Below are 25437 nucleotides of genomic sequence, written 5' to 3'. Positions count from 1 at the left end.
ATCTTGGGTGGCCCTACATGGCATGGTTCATAGATTCATTGAGTTAGACAAGGCTGTGGTCCATGTGATCAGATTGGTTAGTTTTCTGTGATTGTGGTTTTCAGTCTGTCTTCCCTCTGATGGAGAAGGATAAGAGGCTTAGGGAACCTTCCTGATGGGAGAGACTGGCTGAGGAGGAAACTGGGTCTTGTTCTGAAGGGTGGGGCCATGCTCAGTAAATTGTTAATCTAATTTTCTATTGATTATTTTCTGTTAATTAAGTTTAATTAGATCCCACTTGTTTATTTTTGCTTTTATTTCCATTACTCTAGATGGTGGGTCATAGAGGATCTTGCGTGATTTATATCAAACAGTGCAGAAAACCTGACACTTAACCAGCAGTATTTTCAGAGGAAGATGTGATCAAAAGGAGAAAATATAAAAAATTGATAAACAGAAACCTCAACAAAATAGAGTCAGGAGACCAGAAGATGAAGCTCTCATGTCCTATCACAACAGCAGAACCCAACAGGCAGAAGAAAATGTTTGTTTTTCTTTCCAGGCAAGAATTCATCCAATGAGAGACTTCAGAACTTGGCCAATGGAAAGCCGTGGACTATCGGGTTACTATGGCCTTCCCAATTTCCTTTCCACTCTATAAAAGAGTTCTCTCCATATTTTCCTGGGTCCTGTACACAGCTTGCCATGGTTTCAGATCCCAAACTGCAATTCTTTGCTGATCCTGAGTAAATCCATTTTTTCTAGAGAAATAACTTGCAGTCTATTTAAGTCAACACAAAGGAGAAAGTAAAGAGAACTATCTACAACCTGTGGCGACAGAAATAGAAAGTTATGTTACTTGTGGGTACTTGTTTATTTATGGTTACAAAGGTTATGGGAATGATGGAACTTAAGATATGATAGAATTATTTTGGAAGGAGAGACAGAGCAACAAGAAAGGCTGGAGGTGGGAGTAGAAAGGGAAATAAATCCATATTCATAAGAGCAAAAGTAAATTAGTCACATTTAATATTGGTAAATATAGAAATAGTAATATAAGCATATTATTTAGAGAAATTTCAGTTCAGTTCAGTTGCTCAGTCTTGTCCGACTCTTTGAGACCCCATGAATCGCAGCATGCCATGCCTCCCTGTCCATCACCAACTCTCGGAGTTTACTCAAACTCATGTCCATCGAGTCGGTGATGCCATCCAGCCATCTCATCCTGTCATCCCCCTCCTCCTCTGCCCCCAATCTCCACAGCATCAAAGGGTTTTTAAGTCAGCTAATCAGTGCAAAGTAAGATGTTCAGCTTCAGCATCAGTCCTTCACCTGAACACCAGGATGATCTACTTTAAGATTGGACTGGCTGGATCATGCTTGCAGTCATAGGACTCTCAGAGTCTTCTACCACACAAGTTAAAGCAACAATTTTTGGTGCTTCAGTTTCTCACAGTCAAGTCAATCTCCATCCATACACTGACGACTGGAAAATCATAGCATTGACTAGACGACCTTATGTTGGCAAGTAATGGTTCTCTGCTTTTAAAAGCTATCTAGGGTTGGCATAACTTTTCCTTCAGGAGTAAGCGTCTTTTAATTGTACATGACTGCAATCGCTATTGCAGTGATTTGGAGTCCTAAAGAATAAAGTCTGCATGTTCCATGTTTCCGACATCTATTCGCGCATGAAGTGATGGGACCAGATAGGCATGATCTAGTTTTCGAATGTTGAGCTTTAAGTCAACCTTTTCACTCTCCCTTTTATTTCTAAGAGTTTCAGTTCTCTCATTTCTGACCATTATAGGGTGGTGTACTGTGTATCTGAGGTTATTGACTATTTTCTCCTGCAAATCTTGATTCCGTTGTGCTTCATCCATCTGTGTTTTCATTGGAGGTAATGCATATAGATTAGATAAGCAGGTACATACTAGGCTTGACGTAACTCCTTTTCCTATTTGGAACCGAGTTGTTGTTCCATATCCGTTTAACTTGCTTATGATCTGCATATAGGTTTCTCAAGAGGCAGGTCAGGTGGTCTGGTATTCCCATCTCTTTCAGAATTTTCCACAGTTTATTGTGATCCACACAGTCAAAGGCTTTGGCATAGTCAAAAAAGCAGAAATAGATGTTTTTCTGGAACTGTCTTGCTTTTTCAATTTAGGTACCACCAAAAATAAACACAATTCTAGGTTAAAAGTGTTGTCTTTCAGTGAGCTGGTGCTTTGATTATAATCTTTCTTTACTATTTGCATTTTTCAGGGTGTATATGGATTATTTTGATAACAATAAAATGTATCTAAAAAAATAATTGGTTCCCTTGTGAAAGCTCCAAATTTACTTTCTTATTTCAATGTGTACAAATTATCTTGAGGTCCCTCTTATATTTAGTTTTATCTTTTTTTCTCTCTTTAATATTCAAAAGTTTTGCAATCATGGGGAAACCATTCCAGTATTTCTCTTATGTCATACTCAGATTGATCAGAATTATATTCTCAAGCTATTTGGATTGTTTTCAACTTATAATTATTTTGAAAATCAACAAATGTTAAAAAGTTATTATCTTTAGCAGTGTCTGTCCCTCGTAGCTTTTAAAACAGGTTATTTCTTAATGCCGTTTTCACTGTAATTCAAAGCTTACTGCTTCTGTGATAAAGAAACATGTTAAATTTGCTTTCTGGTCAGTAACATATCCCTCTGTTTAGATTCTGAGATAAACAATGCTTAAATTGTCATTAACATTTCTTTTGACACTTTGAAAAATTATGTTCCGAGATTTTATTTGTAAGAATCAATACAATAATGTCAGAGTTAGCATTTACTTGCAATCAAACTTTTTATCAATTTTAGTTTATAAAAACTGCCTCACTTATTTTTCCATGTAGAATAAGCATTGTAGAAATACTAAAAACATAAATTACTTGTGGATATTGAATACAGGATACTTTTGTGGTGGTCTATGTATCAGATAGTTTGTATACCACTTCACATCTTATCAGACACATCTTTTCTTCCAGGCTCTGCTGCAGTGATCAATTCTTTATGGATTTCAACAGCTCACTTTCAAGTGCAATGCTTTTTGATGCCTTTCTTCAGGTTGCATCACATATCTTACTTCCTGCTCTTATACTTCTGCCATCCTTAACCAATGGGCTACAAAGGCTGATAGATATATGCTTCCCCTTTTCATCCCCAGGGAAAACAATTGTGAGCTGAATTTCATAAGTCTTCAAATCAAGCATCACTCACCTATACTTTTAACCAATGCAGAAACACAATTTCTTATTGGCTTTATCTCTTTCCCTATGTCATTATATTAGCCTACTCAGGCTGCCATAACAAAATGCCATAGACTGAGTGGTTTAAACAATATAAATATATTTTCTCACAGACCTAGAGGCTGCAAGTCCAAGACCAAGGTGCCAGCATGGTTGAGTTCTTCTGAAGACACTCTTCTGGCTTGCAGAAGACCATTTTCTCCCTGTGTCCTTACATGGCAGAGAGAGATAAGAGCACTTCCCCCCTCCTTACCAGCACACAACTGATCAGATTTGGGCCCTACTCTTATCACCTTATTTAATCTTGATTACTTTCTGAGACACTGTCTCCAAACACAGTCACTGGGAGTTAGGGCTTCAAAATATGAATTCTGAAGGGACATAATTCAGTCCATAGCAATCACACTCTTACTGTTCTTCACCCCTGCTCCTTAAGATCAATTAACTTTCAAGGAAGCCTCTGACTTAGGCTATACTTTCAGGGGAACTGAGGTTACAATATGTTTTGTTCTATATGTGTGATAACAGAAAAAAGGGCTCATAGAAAGTATAGTCAGGAGACATTATTCACAATGCTTAATTAATTCAATAAAAAGGTAATGAGTATCACGCAAGACACCATGCTAAGAGAAAGTTGCTCAGTCGTGTCCGACTCTTTGCGGCCCCATGGGCTATATAGTCCATGGAATTCTCCAGGCCAGAATACTGGATTGGGTAGCCGGTCCCTTCTCCTGAGGATCTCCCCAATTCAGGGATTGAACCCAGGTCTCCCACATTGCGGGTGGATTCTTTACCAGCTGAGCCACTGGGAAGCCCATGCTAAGACACTATGCTAAGTGTAGTATTAAACAAGAAACATGATCCTAGTGTTTTGTTTTGTTTTGTTTTTAATGCAGAAGAGGAATACAACACAGTCAATTATAATTATACAAATACATTTGCGAAATATACTATGAAGAGGTCTAGGTTGCTAAAAAGGTAAATAAAAGGAGAGCCATAATTTGAGTCTGGATACTCAAAGAAAACCTTAAGAAAACAAGGTTTAAGTTGAGATCTAAAACAACAAAATTTAGTAAGAAATGGTGTGGACACGGTGGTGGGGGTGGGGGATTGGTGGTGGTGGACTAGAGAGAGCAAAAAGCCTGAGTCAGGAGCAGACGTGCACAGGAAGGTTATCATAGCTGAAACAGAAGGGTAGTCAGGAAGAGATGAGGGGTGGGACTGTGACAGAAACAAGGCCCAGACTGTATGAATTGAGCATTGAAGGTCCTAGTAAGTACTCTGAATGCTAAAATGAGAACCATAGGAAGCCTTTAAAGGATTTTCTGAAAGATTTTTTTATCCCATTGTTGCTGTGGTTTTTGTAATGTATGTTGGTTATGCAGCCCTTGCTTACAGTACTTAAATCATTAGCTGAAGCGATCAGATCTAGGCATACATAGATTAATTGCAGCTCAGGCTCTCAAGGAATGACACTAAAGGAAAGTACTCAGGTCACTGAGAGGCCTTGCAAGAAGAGTCAGTAGACATAGCAGGGAATTGTGGTAGGAAAGGTCCTTCATCTGGCATTCACCAAGGGAAGTACAGGAGTCAGATCAGGTGAGCTACTACAGATGCCTAACCCATGTTACCCAAGACATGATTTCTGGGTCCCAGGTTGAGATCCAAGGACAAATTCTAATATGAAAAACCTTTCCACTCTTAATTAAGATACCCAGACACTGGCCTGGGAACAAAAAAATTAACAATAGAGCTCCAAGTAGCACATCCATAGTGTGAAGTAATATGACTACATGTTTAAAAAAAAAAAATGTGTATTTAGTTGTGTTTGACTCTTTGTCCCATTGGAATGTAGCCCACCAGGCTCCTCTGTCCATGGGATTTTTTCAGGCAAGAATACTGGAGTGGGTTGCCATTTCCTTCTCCAGGGAATCTTCCCAACCCAGGGATGAAACCCGCGTCTCTTATATCTCTTGCATTGCAGGCAGATTCTTTACCTGCTGAGCCATCAGGGAAGCTCTGAAAAAAAGAAAAAATAGTAAAAGAAAAAAATTTATCCACACTGATTGTGAATCCTCCTCTAAATGGAGGCTTAGAGATTACACTTATGGTAGCTTCCAAAAATTATCCATGGTGTCTACAAATGTCGTGTCTTAAATCTCTTGCTTCAATTTTATAGTTGTGCTAGGATTAGATTAGGTGAAAAAGCAAGACTTGAGGTATACAAATGTCTTGCAGCTGTCCTGCTCATACATTTATGAACTTGCCAACATTTGTCTTTAAGGCAGTTCACTAGTAAGGGGTAGTGTATTTCTATGATTGGAAATTCCTCCAAACGAATCTTTGTTACTTTGCCTAAAAAAAAAAAAAAAAAAACAGCCTAATACCATAGGAACTTAATGGGAAAAATCCAGGAAAATACTTTTATATTCAGAAAACTTGATAAATTTATTGATGACAAAAGAAAACTAAAATGCAAAATAAAGAAAATATGCCAAATGTCTTACAAGAGAATACAGTAAGAAAGAACTAGCATTATAGTAAATGTATTCATTAAACATACATCTAACATAAATATACATGCATATATATATATATATATATATACATATATAACAGAATTTTATTTGAAAGAAAGTTGGGAACAAAAACATTTATTAGCTAGCCATTTGATCCCATTTGTATCACTAAATCAGAGGACAGGGAAGCTTGGCATGTTGCAGTTCATGGGGTGGCAAAGCGTTGGACATGACTTAACAACTGAACAACAGCAAGATACTAACAAGACACTAACAAACAGCTCATCCATGGACATTTCAGGTTATTTATGTGCATATTTTACAAAATCACTAAATTAGTCAAGTCATCTGTTAACTTACCCCACTGAAGCAACAAAAACCAAGCAAACTACTAGTTCTGACTCATTTGAATAATAGGCAAATATATTTAGGACCTAACTGTTTGTAAAATAAACTCTTTAAATACACTGGGGAAAATTAATCATTATTTCAAATAAAAATTTAGTCCTTGTTCAAAAATTAAAGTATTTACTAGTCATTGTTCAAAGATTAAAGCATTAATTAGTACATTTTAAAAGAAGAAGAAATCAGGATAAAGCCTTCATCTTACTGGAAGACTCATGTAACTTGGCTCCTGGGAACCAGGATCATGATGCCTAGCTATGAGATTGACCCATCCATCTTCAGCAGCAACCTGGCCAACTGAGGGGCTGAAAATCTCTAAATGCTGGCCTCTGAGGTTGATTATCTGCACCTGGATACAACAGATGGGTATTTTGTTCACATTACTTTTGGCCACGCTATGGTACAGTCTCCAAAAGCAACGAGGACAGGATCCTTTCTTTGACATTCACAGGATGGTTTCTAGGCTGGAAGAGTAGGTAAAGCCAATGGCTATAATAGGAGTCAATCCATATATACAAGAACCCAGGGGCTTTCATTAAAGACATTTGGGGGAATGAGATAAAGGTTGGACTTGCCATCAAACTAGGAACTACAGTTGAGTATTTGGTACCATGGGTTAATCAGATAGACATGGCCTTGGTCATGTCAGTTGAACCTGGATTTTGAGGGTAGAAGTTTACTGAAGATATGATACCAAAGTTTGTTGGTTGAGAACAAAGCTCCTGTCTTTTGGCAGACAGGTTAATGGTAAAACAGATCATGATACTCTCCATAACTACGCAAACACAGTGGCTAATGTGATTGTCTGCCAGTGATATTATAAGGAATGAAAACCCCATATTCATGATAAACCTATTAAGATATACTTTCTCAAGAAGCTGCTCAGAAAAATTCTCTTCACAGGTGAAATTTCAAGGAGTCCAATGTTTCTGTTCATGAAAGTTCCCTTTTATTGGAAAATGAGAATGTTGACTACCAAGTCATATTGCATGAAGCTGTACTGCTTTCCTGAGCAATTATTCACTCCAATGATTAAAGCCTACTGTGCAAAATGTTCTAAGAGGTTAGAAACTGGGCTGCACACCTAAATTTTCAATGATGGAATTTAAAGATTGTTGTTGTTCAGTCACTAAGTCGTGTCCTACTCTTCGCAACTCCATGGACTGTAGCATACCATGCCCCTCTGTTCTCCACTATCTCCTGGAGTTTGCTGAAATTCATGTCCATTGAATCAGTGAAGCAATCTAACTATTTCTAACCAAATTTAAAGATTAGGGTACTGAATGTGATCCAGATTCCACTCGTGGGCATGTATCTGGAGAAAATATAGCCAGGACATGGAAGCATTCCATAAACAGAGGAATGGATCAAGATGTGATACATACATACAATGGAATATTACTCAATCATTAAAAAGAATGAAATGATGCCATCTGCAGCAACATGGATAGACCTAGAGATTGTATACTGAGTAAAGTAAGTCAGACAGAGAAAGACAAATATCATCATATCACTTATATTTGGAATCTTAAAAAAATGTTAATGAACTCATTTACAAAACAGAAATAGAGTCACAGATGTAGAAAGCAAACTTATGGTCACCAAAGGGGAAGAGAAGATGGATGAATTAGGAGATGAGCATTGACATACACACTCTTATACATAAAACAGATAATGAGTAAGGACTACGGTATAGCCCTGGGAACTCTTCTCAATACTCTGTAATGATCTACATTGGAAAAGAATCTAGAAAAGAATGGATGTATTCATTTGTATAACTGATTCACTTTGCTGTATAGCAGAAATTAACATAACATTGTAAATCAACCATACACCAATAAAAATTAATCTTAAAAAATAAAGATTAGAGCACTGAAATACCCTGTTTTTATTGGGAGGCTTGATTTTTATAAAGAGTAAAAATATAGCTGTCTTAAGATTATAAACAGAAACATATCTTAATGCCTAAAGAAGGCATATTAGCTATTATGAAGAAAATTATTTTTCTGCATTTATGGAAAGAATTTTCTGTTGTTTCCCATCTGTTAGCCAAAAGCAATGAAGTCCTTATGTTTCTCCTGTTTCATCACTTGTGATTTGATAAAATGAGCAAAATAAAACTAATGAAAAATATAAGCTTGAATCTGGCAGGGATGCCATGCCATATTCCTTTTGCATCTAAAACATCTATTCTTTTCCCTTTTTACTTTGTAGTCAGATACACAAAAACTATTTTAAAAACGTGTGAAGCCCAGGGGTTTTCAGGTGACCTGCTCTAAAATATAAGCACAACTTTATCTGGGTGTTTTCTTTGCTAGCTTTGCTGAAGGAGCAGATTATTCAGTGACTTTTGCCGCTTTCTTAATGCCACCTTGCATAAAATATTAAATAATCCTGTTGCCTTAGTTCTGAGTACAAAGAAAAGTAAAATCTCTATTTGGAAGTAATATTGAGCTAAATCTTGACTCTGCCCCTTTAGGTCTATTTGGCCGCTGAAAATCACACAACCTCTTTGAGCTTTTATTAACTATTATACATCAAATGTATTTTAACAATTGTGCAGGATCATGTTGAGCCTTAAAAGAAGTACCATAACATAAGTAAAACTTCCAATACTATTCCTAAGAATTTAGCAGATGCTTAACACAAAGTAGCTATCATTTTATAAGTTTATATCATGAGTTATGAGGTACTTTTGTATAATTGAATTAAATTCATAAATCATTCTTATGACTGCTAGGACAGGTACTTTTGTCCCCATTTAAAAATAAGAAACTAAAGCTCACTAGCAGCCTGGTACCATGGAAAGGCTCTAGTAGGGCATGGGATTTCTGGTCTGTCCTCTTTTAAAAATGGAACCCACAGGCAACACATCCCAACAAAATAAAGACCATGTGACAAGCCCACAGCTAATGTCATACTTAATGACAAAAAAATTGAAAGCATTTCTTCTAAGATCAGGAATAAGACAAGAATGCCCACTCTTGCCAGTTACATTCAAGGTACTTTCAAAGTCTTAGCCACAGCAACCAGATAGAAAACGAAATAAAAGAAATCCAAACTGGAAAGGTAGTAATTAAACTGTCATTGTTTGCAGATGACATGATCGTATACATAGAAAACTCTACAGACACCACATACACACACACACACACACACACACACAACTAGAACTAATCAATGAATTGATCAAATTGCAGGATATAAAATTAATATACAGAAATCTGTTACATTTCTGTATACTAACAATGAGAACCACAGAAAGAGAAATTAAAAAAAAAATAATCCCATTTACAATTGCATCAAAAAAAGAAAATATCTGGGAATAAATCTAACTAAGGAGGTAAAAGACCTGCACTCAGGAAAAAACTATTAAGACACTGAATAAAGAAACCAAACTCAATACAAAAAAAATGAAAATATATACCATGTTCAGGGATTGGATGAATCAATATTGTTAAAATGATTAAACGACCTAAGGTAATCTACAGATTTAACACAATCTCTATCAAAATACCAATGCCATTTTTCACAGAACTAGAAAAAATAATTCTAAAATTTGTATGGAAACAAAAAGACCCTGAACAGCTAAAACAGTTTTAAGAAAGAACAAAACTGGAGGTTTGCACCTCCCGATTTCAAACTATACTACAATGGTACAGTAATCAAAATGGTATCAAAAGCAGAAACATAGATCAATGGAATAAAGTAGAGAGCCCAAAAATGAATTCATATGGGCATTAATCTATGATGAAAAAGGCAAGAATATACAATAGGACAGGTAGCCTCTTCAGTACTGGTGTTGAGAAAACTAAACAGCTACATACAAAAGAATCAAACTGGACTATTCTCTAACACTATATAAAAAAATAAACTCAAAATGGGTTAAAGACATGTAAAACTTTCAAGAAAAACATTCTAGAAGAAAACATAGGTAGCATCCTCTTAGATAACTGTCTTATCAAATAAACAAATGGGACTATATCAAACTAAAAAAAAAACAACAACTGTGCACAGCAAAGGAACTATCAACAAAATGAAGAGTCCACTTACTGAATGGAAAAAGGCATTTACAAATAATATATCCAGTAAGGGGTTAATATCCAAAATATACAAAGAACTCATACAACTCAACATCAAATAAACAAACAACCCAACTAAAAAATGGGCAAAGAATATGAAGAGATATTTTTCCAAAGAAGATATAGTGATGACCAATAGGCACATGAAAAGATACTCAATATCACCAATCATCAGAGGAAAGCAAATAAAAACCACAGTGAGGTATTACCTCACATCTGTCAGAATGACTCTTCTCAAAATCACAACAAATAACAAGCATCACAGAATGTAGAGAAAGGGACTCCTCCTGCTCTGTTGACAAGAATGTAAATTGGTACAGCCACTATGGAAAACAATATAGAGATTCCTCAAAAAATTAAAAATAGAACTGACCTAAACTTGAAATCAATGGAATAAGGTCATTAATGGGTTAAAAAAAAAAACACTTGGCAACCCAGAACTTTATAATTAGTCAAATATTCATCAAGAATAAAGGTGAAATGGTGAAGGTGGTCAAAAGGTACAAACTAGTTAGAAGATGAATTCTGGGAATGTAACATACAGCATGGTGATATTGTTAACAATGCTGTATTGAATATATGAAAGTTCCTAAGGGGACAGATCTTAACATTTCTCTCACCAAAAAAAATATTCACTATGTGTAATGATAGATGTTATTATTAAATGTACTGTGATGATCATTTCACAATATAATATATATCATTAAATCATTATGGTATATACCCCCCAAAATGGAGTCCATGTAAGGTGAGGTGGGCAAAGGAAGCTTTTTTACTTAACATTGTCTTATTTCCAATTTAATTTTATTCTGTAACAGAACCAAATGTCTAGGAATATTCTAGAACTATGGATATTGTCCCCAGTTATATATATTTTATTATTCCAGAGTAGACTAGGGGATAACAGAGTACATATTCAATTCCTAAACCACAGTATTTATAACTATGTTCCAAATTATAATTAGAAAACAAATAAGTATCAACCACCTTATTCTTACACTCTTTTAATGTAACAAATATTGCAAAAAAAAATTTTAAGAACAGGTATCGACTATATTTTTCTACCTAAATTCTCATTTTTTAAAAAAAAGATAAAAATAAATCTTTTCAAGGTCAGTTCTGGGGCTTCCAACCTTCTGAGGAAGAGATATTTTTTATATTCCTGATGCTTCTAAATCTCTGGAGATGGTTTTGAAAATAAAGTATACTGAACGCAGTGAGGGGAAGGACAAAATTCTACCTCCCTTCACTTCCCAACTGGGAATCCCAGCTAAAGTTTTCATGAGTAAGGAAGCAGCAAACACCTTGAAAAGCCACTCGACCTGCCGGCTAAAATCTTCAAGGTCCTCCTGACAGATGGTGTCCAATCCTTTGGTCAGGGATCTCAAACTTAGAGCCATGTGAACATGTGCTTGGTTTTGAAACTGGTGTGTGCTCCCTAAAGACATCTTATTAGAATCAGTTCAGTTTAGTTCAGTCGCTCAGTCGTGTCCAACTCTTTGCAACCCCATGAATCGCAGCACGCCAGGCCTCTCTGTCCATCAACTCCCGCAGTCCACCCAAACCCATGTCCATTGAGTCAATGATGCCATCCAACCATCTCATCTTCTGTTGTCCCCTTCTCCTCCTGCCCTCAATCTTTCCCAGCATCAGGGTCTTTTCAAATGAGTCAGCTCTTCGCATCAGGTGGCCAAAGTACTGGAGTTTCAGCTTTAACATCCAGGAACTTCCAATGAACACCCAGGACTGATCTCCTTTAGGATGGACTGGTTGGATCTCCTTGCAGTCCAAGGGACTCTCAAGAGTCTTCTCCAACACCACAGTTCAAAAGCATCAATTCTTCAGCTCACAGAAAATATTTAAACTGCTACAGAGATCAAAATAGTAATTTTAAATATCCACATAGGTATATGTATGTATAGGCTTCCCTGGTAGCTCAGACTGTAAAGAATCTGTCTGCAATGTAGGAAACCCAGGTTGGATCCCTGGGTCAGGAAGATCCCTTGGAGAAGGGTATGGCAACCGACTCCTGTATTCTTGCCTGGAGAATTCCATGAACAGAGGAGCCTAGCAGGCTGTAGCCACAGAGCCGAGAAGAGTTGGACACAACTGAGCAACTGAACAGCAGCAGCTCCTTTAAGTTATTCCCCCCAAAACACCCTGAAACCCAGCCTTCGTATCATGACAACTGCACCACTATCACCTCCCTTGTCCAACTTCCAGATTCCTATTTTCTCACAGCCTCATGTTAATCTGGCCACCAGGCTGGTATCACTTCTCCATTCACTTTGCTTGCCGTGTGCACCATTCTCTTTGGGCCATGGTCTCCTGTTTTCCAATGTGCTGGTACTGTGTTAGTGAGGGCAATGGCTTAATGTGTTACTCTATTCCTGGGAGTGCATTTACATTACAACAGTGACTTTCTGAAAGTGTTGCAGGGGGAAAGCCAATTCTGACTCCATGTTGGAAACCGTTTCTTTGACTTGCTTTTATTATTGTAATCATACTCCATGGCTTTGCCTGGAGGATCCTGTCTCTCTGCTTGACTGAAAACTAAAGTGCCTTTGTTCGGTTCATGGAGAGATAGTTTGTCCTTACCCACATGTGAATAGAAGAGATTAATACACCCTTTCTGGGCTTTCCTTGTGGCTCAGCTGGTAAAGAATCCACCTGTAATGCAGGAAAACCTGGGTTCAATCCTGGGTTGGGAAGATCCCCTGGAGAAGGGAAAGGCTACCCACTCCAATATTCTGGCCTGGAGAATTCCATGGACAGTATAGTCCATGAGGTCACAAAGAGTCGGACACTGAGTGACTTTAACTTTCACTTTTCTGAAGGCTCACCATTCGTTTGGATATGTTTTGCAAGACTGAAAACCCTTTCACTTTACTTCCCCACTGCATCTCCCTCTCTATTCTGCCTTTTGACTTTAGTTCCTCATTGCTTCTTTCCCTCTAATCTATAAAAGAACCTGGTATCCAGATCCCAATAAGATGGTTATTTTGAGGTGCTAGCCTGCCATCTTCTCGGTCTGCCGGCTCCCCAATTAGTCTCTTCCTTGCCTCGACACCTGGTCTCTCGGATTCACTGGCCTATTGCGCAGTGAGCAGAGTGAGCTTGGGCTTGGTAACAAAAGTATTAAGAAATTTGGGATAAAAATGTCAAGCTCATAGGGGAGATATTTTGGGGAGGGAGTCAGCTCTATAAGTGAACATTAGTCACCTATGTCTCCTTGTCAGGACTTTCTCTGGTTAATAATATTCCTCTTCCAGAAATCAAATCCAAGGAGAAAAGGTATGTTTTTTTAACCTGAAAGATTTATACATCACAGATACCAAGTAAATCATCATTGATCTTTCCTGAGTCCACACCTCTAATATTTGAAATCTCTGCAGATACTTCTTAGAGGCTTCACATTTATACAGGAAATTTGATAAAGATCTCTGTACCAAGCCTTGAGGGCTCAAAAAGAGCTCTGGCTTAGATTTTATGTTTTTAAAATGTCAGAAGCAGATATTCTAAATAAATAAGATAAAATGAGAAAAAAAAAATCCCACTTTCTTTTTTTCACCTATATTGATGAAGTTAGTCCAAATAAATTTTTATCCAAACCTACAAAAAAGAAAAGAAAAAAGAACTAGAGAAACCAATGTGAGGAGACAGAATATGAGTTTAGAATAAGACCTTCTGTTAAGTACATATTATTAAGTACTAAAATAAAATTTAGTGCCTCTGTCCTTAAGATGGAAATGTTAATGCAAAAAAAATTCTTTAGGTACATAAGATAGCCTGGTGTCTATGACAGTGGACTTTGGATTCTTCAGCCAGAGTTGCTATATCATTCAAATCTAAGTACTTAACTTCATGACCTTAGACAAATTACTTAATCTCTCTCTGTTTTAGTTTTCTTAAAGTTGGAATAGTGATATCAATCTACTTCATAGGGTTATTATGAGGGTAAAATGAGTTAATATAGGTAAAAGCATCTAGAACAGGGTATGGCATAAGGAAATACTAATTAGGTGTTAGATACCATCGTTGTTGTGGTGGTTATTACATTGTGGTTACCGCCAGCTAGTAGATTAGAAAGTTCAATAATCCAAAGGCAAAAGAATGGGCAGTATCGGCACTTTTCCTACATTTTTTTAAAACACCAGCATAAAATGCCATCATTGGTGTTGGACTGTTTGGCTTAAAACATATTCTTCACCAAACACAACCCCTACTATCCTTTACTACCCAATGAAAAGTATGTGCTCTAAACCACCATAATTATATATATATATATAAATGGCTATGGAATGATTCAGTTCAGTTCAGTTCAGTTCAGTCGCTCAGTTTTGTCCGACTCTTTGTGACCCCATGAACTGCAGCATGCCAGGCCTCCCTGTCCATCACCAACTCCTGGAGTTGACTCAAACTCATGCCCATCAAGTCGGTGATGCCATCCAGCCATCTCATCCTCCATCGTCCCCTTCTCCTCCTGCCCCCAATCCCTCCCAGCATCAGGGTCTTTTCCAATGAGTCAACTCTTCGCATGAGGTGGCCAAAGTATTGGAGTTTCAGCTTCAGCATCAGTCCTTCCAATGAATACCCAGGACTGATCTTCTTTAGGATGGAATGATTAGATAAACATTATAATTAAATGCCTTCATCCAGAAATCTCTGCTTTCCTTACAAGGCTAATGAAGGTGATCAGTCTTCCTTACACAAGAAGGGCCTATGGGTGCCTTCTAGAAAACATAACTGGTAGAACTCCCTTCAACATTATTACCAATTTTAGTCCCTGAGTTGCATATACTCTGCTTTGCCTTTGTAAATTATTAGTACCATCCTGTATGCATTAAACAGTAATGTTTGTGGTTCTTTTTTTTTTTAAGTCTCTTTACTTATTAAATCACCTTAAGAGTGCTTTATGACCAGTTAGGTATTAATACAAGGCATAAAATCAGAGAATTATGATGTATCTGTAGAAGTCAAACTTGTTTGTATGCCTATTCATTTTTCTTTTTCAAAAAGTATCATGAATTTCAAAAAAACTAAAGCCACATTATAGAATATTTATAAAATAAAAACTGAAAAAGAAATCTCTCAGAACCCACCAGTAACTAATTTTTGGGTATATTTCTTAAGTAATTCTTCTTATGTATATTTTCAACATATTTATGAGGATACATTTCTAATCTCTTTGATATAGAACTATACTGTAAGTACTTTCTATTAATATTTGCTCATTACTCTTAATAACCACAATTTTTAATGGGTATGGTATAGTTCACTCATTCTTCTATTACTAAACCTTTAATCTGTTTTCCATTAAGATAACTATGTAAATAAGAGTCTCTTTTGAGTACATCTATTTCCAGGTTTCAGATTTTATTCTTAGAAGATTCTGTAAGTACTTAACACTTCTCTCTCTAATAAATTATTTAAACTTATAGCTATATCATATTATGCAGGAAACAGCTTTTCAAAATATGTAAAATAACTCTGCAAAACACCATCACTACTAGCTGAAACTAAAAACATACTTTCTCTATGAAATTCTTAAACTTTTCTCATCTGAATTTTATCTCCATTCATATAGCTAGTCTCTCCTTGGCCCCCAAATACAAATAACTTTGGAAGTATTTCTCACTCTCATGGCATTTTGTACCTTTATGTGATAGCAATTACTTCAAGTATAATTATTAATTATTTGTATGATATTTAATGTTTATGTCTTTCAGTAGATAAAATGTTACACTGCAGCAGAGACTCACCTATGTTGCTACTTTTACACCCAAGTGTCTGGCACATAGCATGTGGTCTTGTTTGTTGATTCAGTGATTTAACAGTTTAAAATTATTTTGTACAGTGTTATGTTAAGTAGTAGGGGAATATATAGAAATATATGATAGTTACTGCCTTTAAAGAATTAAAATAAAAATGAACCTTTATTATTATTTTTATTTTAATATGTCATACAAAAAAGTTCATGGGCTATAAAACCAAATGGACCTACAAAACAAAAAGGCAACCTACTGACTGGGAAAGATGTTTGCAAATTATATGACTCATAAAGGGTTAACATCCAAACTATATAAACAGCTCATACAACTCAATATCCTTGACTCGTTTCTGATCTTAATGGGAAAACTTCTAGTTTCTCACCATTAAATATGACATTAGCTATGTTTTCCACAGATACTCTTTAACTTTTTGAGGAAGTTCACCTCTATTCCCAGTTTATGGAGAATTTTATCATGAATGGGTGTTGGATGCAGTCAAATGCTTTTTACTGTATTTATTGGTATGATCATGTGATTTTTTTCATCTATAGTCTGTCAATGGGATGCGATACATTACTTGATTTTATATGTTGAACCAGGCTTCCACATCTGAGATAAATTCTACTTGGTTGTCATGTATAATTTTTAAATACATCATTGGATTTGATTTGCTAAAATTTTGTTAAGAATTTTTTGTATCTATGCTCATGAGAGATATTGGCCTATAATTTCTTTTTTTAAAAATAATGTATTTGTCTGGTTTTGGTATTAGTCTAAGGTTAGCCTTATAGAGTGGCCACAGGACTGGAAAAGGTCAGTTTTCTTTCAAATTCCAAAGAAAGACAATCCCAAAGAATGCTCAAACTACCGCACAATTACACACATCTCCCATGCTAGTAAAGTAATGCTCAAAATTCTCCAAGCCAGGATTCAGCAATACGTGAACTGTGAACTTCCAGATGTTCAAGCTGGTTTTAGAAAAGGCAGAAGAACCAGAGATCAAACTGCCAACATTGGCTGGATCATCGAAAAAGCAAGAGAGTTCCAGAAAAACATCTATTTCTTCTTCATTGACTATGCTAAAGCCTTTGACTGTGTGGATCACAATAAACTGTGGAAAATTCTGAAAGAGATAGGAATGCCAGACCACCTGACCTGCCTCTTGAGAAACCTGTATGCAGGTCAGGAAGCAACAGTTAGAACTGGACATGGAGCAACAGACTGGTTCCAAATAGGAAAAGGAGTATGTCAAGGCTGTATATTGTCACCCTGCTTATTTAACTGATATGCCGAGTACATCATGAGAAACGCTGGGCTGAAGAAGCACAAGCTGGAATCAAGATTGCTGGGAGAAATATCATTAACCTCAGATATGCAGATGATACCACCCTTAAGGCAGAAAGTGAAGAGGAACTAAAAGCCTCTTGATGAAAGTGAAAGAGGAGAGTGAAAAGGTTGACTTAAAGCTCAACATTCAGAAAACCAAGATCATGGCATCTGGTCCCATTACTTCATGGCAAATAGATAGGGAAACAGTGGACACAGTGTCAGACTTTATTTTGGGGGGGCTCCAAAATCACTGCAGATGGTGATTGCAGCCATGAAATTAAAAGATGCTTATTCCTTGGAAGGAAAGTTATGACCAACCTAGATAGCCAACAAAGGTTGCCAACAAAGGTCCGTCTAGTCAAGGCTATGGTTTTTCCAGTGGTCATGTATGGATGTGAGATTTGGACTGTGAAGGAAAGTTATGACCAACCTAGATAGCCAACAAACTTTGCCAACAAAGGTCTGTCTAGTCAAGGCTATGGTTTTTCCAGTAGTCATGTATGGATGTGAGATTTGGACTGTGAAGAAAGCTGAGCACCGAAAAATTGATGCTTTTGAACTGTAGTGTTGGAGAAGACTCTTGAGAGTCCCTTGGACTGCAAGGAGATCCAACTAGTCCATTCTAAAGGAGATCAGTCCTGGGTGTTCATTGGAAGGACAGATGCTGAAGCTGAAACTCCAATACTTTGGCCACCTCATGTGAAGAGTTGACTCATTGGAAAAGACCCTGATGCTGGGAGGGATTGGGGGCAGGAGGAGAAGGGGACGATAGAGGATGAGATGGTTGGATGGCATCACCAACTCGATGGACATGAGTTTGAGTCAACTCCAGGAGTTGGTGATGGACAGGGAGGCCTGGCGTGCTGCGATTCATGGGGTCACAAAGAGTCGGACAAGACTGAGCGAATGAACTGAACTGAGCCTTATAGAACAAGTTAGGGAGTATTTTCTCTGCTTCTATACTCTAAAAGTGATTATAGAGAATTAGTATAATTTCATTTTGAAATGTTTGGTATAACTCAACAATGAACTCATCTGGGTCTGGTGTTTTCTTTTTTGGAAGCTTATTAATTATTGATCTGATTTCTTTAACAGATATAGGCCTATTCAGATTATCTATTTATTCTTGTGTGAATTTTGGCATATTGTGTCTTTCAAGGATTGGCCCATTTCATCTACAGTAGCAAATTTCAGGGCATACAGTTGTTCATGGTACTATTTTATTATTCACGGGAACTTTAGTGATGCTCTCTCTTTCATTTCTGATATTAGCAATTTGTGTCCTTTCTTTTATTCTCTTAATTAGTGTGGCTAGAGGCTATCAATTTTATTGATCTTCTCATAAACATATTTTAGATCATTAATTTCCTCTATTGATTCCCTGTTTTTGAGTTCACTGATTTCTTTAACTTTTTATCATTTCTTTTCTTTTGCTTACTTTATCATTAATTTTCCTTTTTTTCCTAGTTTCCTAATGTTGAAGCTCAGATCACTGATTTTAGATATTCTTTCCTAAAAAAATGAATTTATTGCTATAAATTTCCTTGTGAAAGTGAAAGCGAAAGTGAAGTCGCTCAATTGTATCCAACTCTTTGCAACCCCATGGACTACAGCCTACTAGGCTCCTCTGTTCATGGGCCAAAATTTTCTTGTAAGCCCTGCTTTTACAGCATCCCACAACTTTTTATAAGCTGTGTTTTCATTTTTGTTTAATTCAAAGTGATTACCTTTAATGTTACCAGTATAGTTTAGTACACTGATTAACAAGCTAGTACTTTCACTAGTGAACATCTGTTTCTGTCATTCAGCAAAGTCTTAGTGTTGATTGAGATGTGGATACCAGATGGGTTTGTAGTATCCTTTTCAGGAATTTAGACTTTCAGCTTTAATATTAGCTAACCACTTCTGGAGTTTAAACTCCTGATCAAAATATTAGCTGTACATGGTTGTAACTTAATCTGACACATACATACACATGCGACCTCAGGGTCTGGGCTGAGTTTTAATGTAAATTAATAACATCATTATATATATCCAGGATATGAAAGCAACCTAAAAGTCCATCAACAAAGGAATGGATAAAGATGTGGTACATATATACAATGGAATATTACTTAGGCATAGAAAGGAAGGAAATAATGCCATTTGCAGCAACATGGATGGACATAGTTATTGTCATACTGAATGAAGTAAGTCACACAGAGAAAGACAAATATCATATGATATCACTTATATGTGGAATCTTAAAAAAAAAAAGGCTATAAATGAACTTATTTACAAAACAGGAGTAGAGTTACAGATGTAGAAAACAAATTTACGGTTCCCAGAGGGTAAGGGGGGTGGGGGGGTGGGGATAAATTGGAAGATTAGTATTGACACACATATACACACAGTACTATATATAAAATAGATTATCAATAAGAACCTACTCTATAGCACAGGAGACTCTACTCAATATTCTGTAATGGCCTATATGGGAAAAGAATCTAAAAATGTGGATGTATGTATATGTATCACAGATTCACTTTGCTGTACACTTGAAACTTACACAACATTGTAACTTAACTATACGCCAGTAAAATTTTTTTAAAAAAACATCATAACATTCCACTTTAAGTATTTCAGATTATATCCTTAAATGCAGGTCAATTCAGGAAGAGAAATGCGGTCAGTACTTCAAAGACTGTAACCTCTCTGATAATGGTCATCACATCTCCACAGTGAAATACTCTGTATTTGATATGTAGCCACATGACTGTTGGCCATTCAGTGCGTCTTAAAGAAGAAACCATCAATTCCTGCTTAGTGCTCTCACTCTAATATAGGATGCTCATTTAAATGTCTGCCCTTTCATAGCTACTTGATAAGAAAGTATAAAAATAATTCTATTTAAGCTCTGTTTATCTGTAGTTACAGAGAGGAAATATAACAGCCAAAGGTGGATCTGAGAGGTAACATTGCTGAAAAACATTTGAGAAAGTCTTACTGATCTCTACCAACCTCCCTGGCTTTCTGGAAGCAAAAAGTTAAAAGGACAATCTCATACACAAAAGACACATAATCCATTAGGAACAGTGAGGATAACACAAGTAAATATTAAACTTATACTTGATATTATTGCTATTCAAGACTTTATCATCAAGATAAGAATTTTGTTCAAAAGCAAGAAGGGAAACCAAGGACAGCAAGTGTTTAGATTAAGAATCAAGTGTTAGATGGGCTCTCAGAAGTTTAGTTATTGAAATAAATTAAAAGACACTTACTTCTTGGAAGGAAAGTTATGACCTACCTAGATAGCATATTAAAAAGCAGAAATTTACTTTGTCAACAAAGGTCCATCAGGTCAAGGCTATGGCTTTTCCAGTAGTCATGTATGGATGTCAGAGTTGGACTATAAAGAAAGTTGAATGCCAAAGAATTGATGCTTTTGAACTGTGGTGTTGGAGAAGACTCTTGAGAGTCCCTTGGACTGCAAGGAGATCCAACCAGTCCTTCTTAAAGGAGATTGGTCCTGGGTGATCATTGGAAGGACTGATGTTCAAGCTGAAACTCCAGTACTTTGGCCACCTGATGTGAAGAGCTGACTCATTTGAAAAGACCATGATGCTGGGAAAAATTGAGGGCAGGAGAAGAAGGGGATGACAGAGGATGAGACGGTTGGATGGCATCACCAACTCAAAGGACATGAGTTTGGGTAAACTCCCAGAGTGGTGATGGATAGGGAGGCCTGGCGTCCTGCAGTTCATAGGGTCACAAAGAGTCAGACACAACTGAGCAACTGAACTGAACTGACTGATTCATTTATGGAGTACCTGCTATCATGTTTATTTGATTCTGAAATGTCATATAATTCAGTTTCTTAATATCAGCTTTTTAAGGGAGAAAAAAACCTCTAAATTCTATGCTAAATGTATATATCAGTTATAAGATACATTTTCAAAAATTAAAAAAATGTAAACAAACATGTTCATTTTATATGTGCCAAGTGCTATATGTGCTAAACACAGTGGGTACAAAGATGTGCTAACTAGTCATGGACCTAAATTATGGAGGTTAATATATTGGAGTTACACATACATCACACAAACACATAAAATATTAGTCTGCTAATATATTGGATACTAGAGTAATAGATCCTCTTCTTGGGTTGACCCAACCAACTGCAAAGATTAATACATCTCGGTTGGACACGACTGAGGGACTTCACTTTCACTTTTTACTTTCATGCATTGGAGAAGGAAATGGCAACCCACTCCAGTGTTCTTGACTGGAGAATCCCAGGGATGGGGGAGCCTGGTGGGCTGCCGTCTATGGGGTCGCACAGAGTCAGACACGACTGAAGTGACTTAGCAGCAGCAGCAGTAGCAGCAATCTTTCTTTGGCTAGCTATCTTGAGAGCTTTAGCTTACTACTATAGTGAAGACGTATTTCATCTTACATAAGCAGAATGATTTATTCTATTTTTCCATTTGTTAAAATCACAACAACCTAGAGAAAATTATTTCCACAAAATGATTACTTATGGCTAACGAAATATTCACCTTGATCATCTGGGGTAATTGGTATATTCTTGAAACTAAATTATCTTGACAGTTGTTATTGGCAAAAGAGGGAAGCTTATTGCTTCAAAGATAGGGTTATATATTACCACATTATAAAGTTAGGATGACAGAGGAGCTAAGAAACTCTTTAAAAAATTAAAGACATTTAATGTTATTTGGTTGGTAAAACTATGAATTTAAAGATACCTGAATATAAGAAGCCCAAGTATAAAGAATATCTAAAATGTAGGTGCTAAATATAAAACCTCTTTTCAATATCTCACACTTAAACAAAATATGTGGTAGCACAAGCATATCAAGCTTACAAAGACTGCAATCTCAGATATTCTGCATCCTAGCTATGACACTTTCTAATAATTTTTCTCATAAAAACTGTGAAAGCATGGAGCCAGTAATAGTAGTACAAAACCTTCAGTGAGCATGAGTATAACGATGCCTACACACTTCAGTCACTCAGTCATGTCTGACTCTTTGTGACCCCATGGACTGCAGCAGGCCAGGCCTCCCTGTCCATCACCAACTCCCAGAGCTTGCTCAAACTCATGTCCATTGAGTCAGTGATGCCATCCAACCACCTTATCCTCTGTTGTCCCCTTCTCCTCCCACTTTCAATCTTTCCCAGCATCAAAGTCTTTTCAAATGAGTCAGCTCTTCACATCAGGTGGCCAAAGTATTGGAGTTTCAGCTTCAGCATCAGTCCTTCCAATGAATATTCAGGACTGATTTCCTTTAGCATGGACTGGTTGGAGATCCTTGCAGTTCAAGGGACTCTCAAGAGTCTTCTCCAACACCACAATTCAAAAGCATCAATTCTTCGATGCTCAGCTATCTTTATAGTCCACCTCTCACATCCATACATGACTACTGGAAAAATCATAGTTTTGACTAGATGGACCTTTGTTGGCAAAGTAATACTCTGCTTTTTAATATGCTATCTAGGTTGGTCATAAGTTTTCTTCCAAGGAGCAAGTGTCTTTTAATTTCATGGCTACAGTTACCACCTGCAGTGATTTTGGAGCCCCCCAAAATAAAGTCTGCCACTGTATCCACTGTTTCCCCATCTATTTCCCATGAAGTGATGGGATCAGATGCCATGGTCTTAGTGTTCTGAATGTTGAGTTTCAAGCCTACTTTTTCACTCTCCTTTTCACTTTCATCAAGCCTCTTTAGTTCTTCTTCACTTTCTGCCATAAGGGTGGTATCATCTGTGTACCTGAGGTTATTGATATTTCTCCCAGCAATCTTGATTCCAGCTTGTGCTTCTTCCAGCCCAGCATTTCTCATGATGTACTCTGCATATAAGTTAAATAAGCAGGGTGACAATATACAGCCTTGATATACTCCTTTTCCTATTTGGAACCAGTCTGTTGTTCCATGTCCAGTTCTAACTGTTGCTTCCTGACCTGCATACAGGTTTCTCAAGAGGCAGGTCGGGTGGTCTGGGATTCCCATCTCTTTCAGAATTTTCCACAGTTTATTGTGATCCACACAGTCAAAGGCTTTGGCGTAGTCAATAAAGCAGAAATAGATGATTTTCTGGAACTCTCTTACTTTTTCAATGATCCAACAGATGTTGGCAATTTGATCTCTGGTTCCTCTGCCTTTTCTAAAACCAGGTGAACATCTGGAAATTCATGGTTTACGTACTGTTGAAGCCTGGCCTGGAGAATTATAAGCATGACTTTACTAGCATGTGAGATGAGTGCAACTGTGCGGTAGTTGGAGCATTCTTTGGCATTGCCTTTCTTTGGGACTGGAATGAAAATTGACCTTTTCCAGTCCTGTGACCATTGCTGAGTTTTCCAAGTTTGCTGGCATATTGAGTGCAGCACTTTCACAGCATCATCTTTTAGGATTTGAAATAGGTAAACTAGAATTCCATCACCTCCACTGGCTTTGTTCGTAGTGATGCTTCCTAAGGCCCACTTGACTTCACATTCCAGGATGTGAAGTCTAGGTTGGTGATCACACCATCGTGATTATTTGGGTTGTGAAGATCTATTTTGTATAGTTCTTCTGTGTATTCTTGCCACCTCTTCTGAATATCTTCTGCTTCTTTTAGGTCCATACCATTTCTATACTTTATTGAACCCATCTTTGCATGAAATGTTCCCTTGGTATCTCTAATTATCTTGAAGAGATCTCTAGTCTTTCCCATTCTATTGTTTTCCTCTATTTCTTTGTACTGATCACTGAGAAAGGCTTTCTTATCTCTCCTTGCTTTTCTTGCTACACAAGAGAAGACTCTGCATAGAGACATCACCAGATGGTCAACACTGAAATCAGATTGATTATATTCTTTGCAGCCAAAGGTGAAGGAAGCTGTATACAGTCAGCAAAAACAAGACCAGGAGTTGACAGTGGCTCAGATCATGAACTCCTATTGTCAAATTTAGATTTAAATTTAAGAAAGTAGTGAAAACCACTAGACCATTCAGGTATAACCTAAATCATGTCCCTTACAATTATACAGTGGAAGTGAGAAATAGCTTTAAGGGACTAGATCTGATAGAGTGCCTGATGATCCATGGACAGAAGTTTGTTGACACTGTATAGGAGGCAGTGATCAAGACCATCCCCAAGAAAAAGAAATGCAAAAAAGCAATATGGCTGTCTGAGGAGGGCTTACAAATAGATGTGAAAAGAAGAGAAGTGGAAAGCAAAGGAGAAAAGGAAAGATAACGATGCTTAAAGATTGATTAGTGTGAAAGGGTCACAGTGACAAGAACAAGACAGCCACCAAAAGTGTCATGTGGAGTTCATGAAATAGCAAATGTTTTGTGCAAAAGTGTGAGGTTATATAATACATTAGAGTAGCCACTATAGTCAGCAATAACTTTCATTTAATGCACATGACTAAGAGTACAATGATAAATACAGGCATTATATGAATAGCAGAAGAGATAGCATTACATGCACAGCAAAAAAGAGGCTTTACTACTCCAAAGAGGAGGTAATGGCAGTACCTAATCAGATTCATGTATACAATGTGAGTGATTCCAGAAATTCGGGAATCACGGTGTGAAAGCTGAAGACAACGCAGTAAGGGTATGTGGTCAGCACCACATTTCTCAGGGAGACTTTTATTCTATGTGTTTTTCTTTTACCCGTTTCAGGGTCAAGCACCACTAAAACCTCACTATCAGGATGAACCAGTCTTTCCATTGCTTCTACCTCCTAATTTGGGTTGGGGAGGACAGTTGGGCAACGGAACACAGTGATTAGCACACCATTCTTGCTCAATCTTCAAACTGTTAGGTTTCAGATAAGCGCACTGTGATAAACCATATCTGTAACTTAAACTTGTGGGGATCTTTCTTTAAAACATGGAGATGGAAAAGGAGAGGACCTGTGCCACTCTCCTCTTGATTGCCATGATAGGAAAGAATTATGGACACATACAGCTATATTTTTATCTTCAAAATATCCTCTGATCATTTGTCTTAACCCCACAATTCGACTTGATCTCATCACATTTTGACTTCTGGGAGGCTGCAATCCATGTTTATCTG

The 25437-nt window shown here is 37.1% G+C and overlaps 1 protein-coding gene and 1 pseudogene across 6 annotated transcripts in view; one reads left to right on the top strand and one right to left on the bottom strand.

The window, feature by feature from the left end:
• SLC4A10 (solute carrier family 4 member 10) overlaps window positions 1–25437 on the bottom strand; it is a 336246-nt gene that overhangs the window by 76158 nt on the left and 234651 nt on the right. The window lies entirely within an intron of this gene.
• LOC122454003 lies at window positions 6429–7088 on the top strand (annotated as a pseudogene).

The sequence above is a fragment of the Cervus canadensis genome, chromosome 15, assembly GCF_019320065.1.
Source record: "Cervus canadensis isolate Bull #8, Minnesota chromosome 15, ASM1932006v1, whole genome shotgun sequence".
Taxonomy (NCBI): domain Eukaryota; kingdom Metazoa; phylum Chordata; class Mammalia; order Artiodactyla; family Cervidae; genus Cervus; species Cervus canadensis.
Note: the sequence above shows the minus strand (reverse complement) of the source record. Positions and strands in the feature narration are given on the sequence as shown.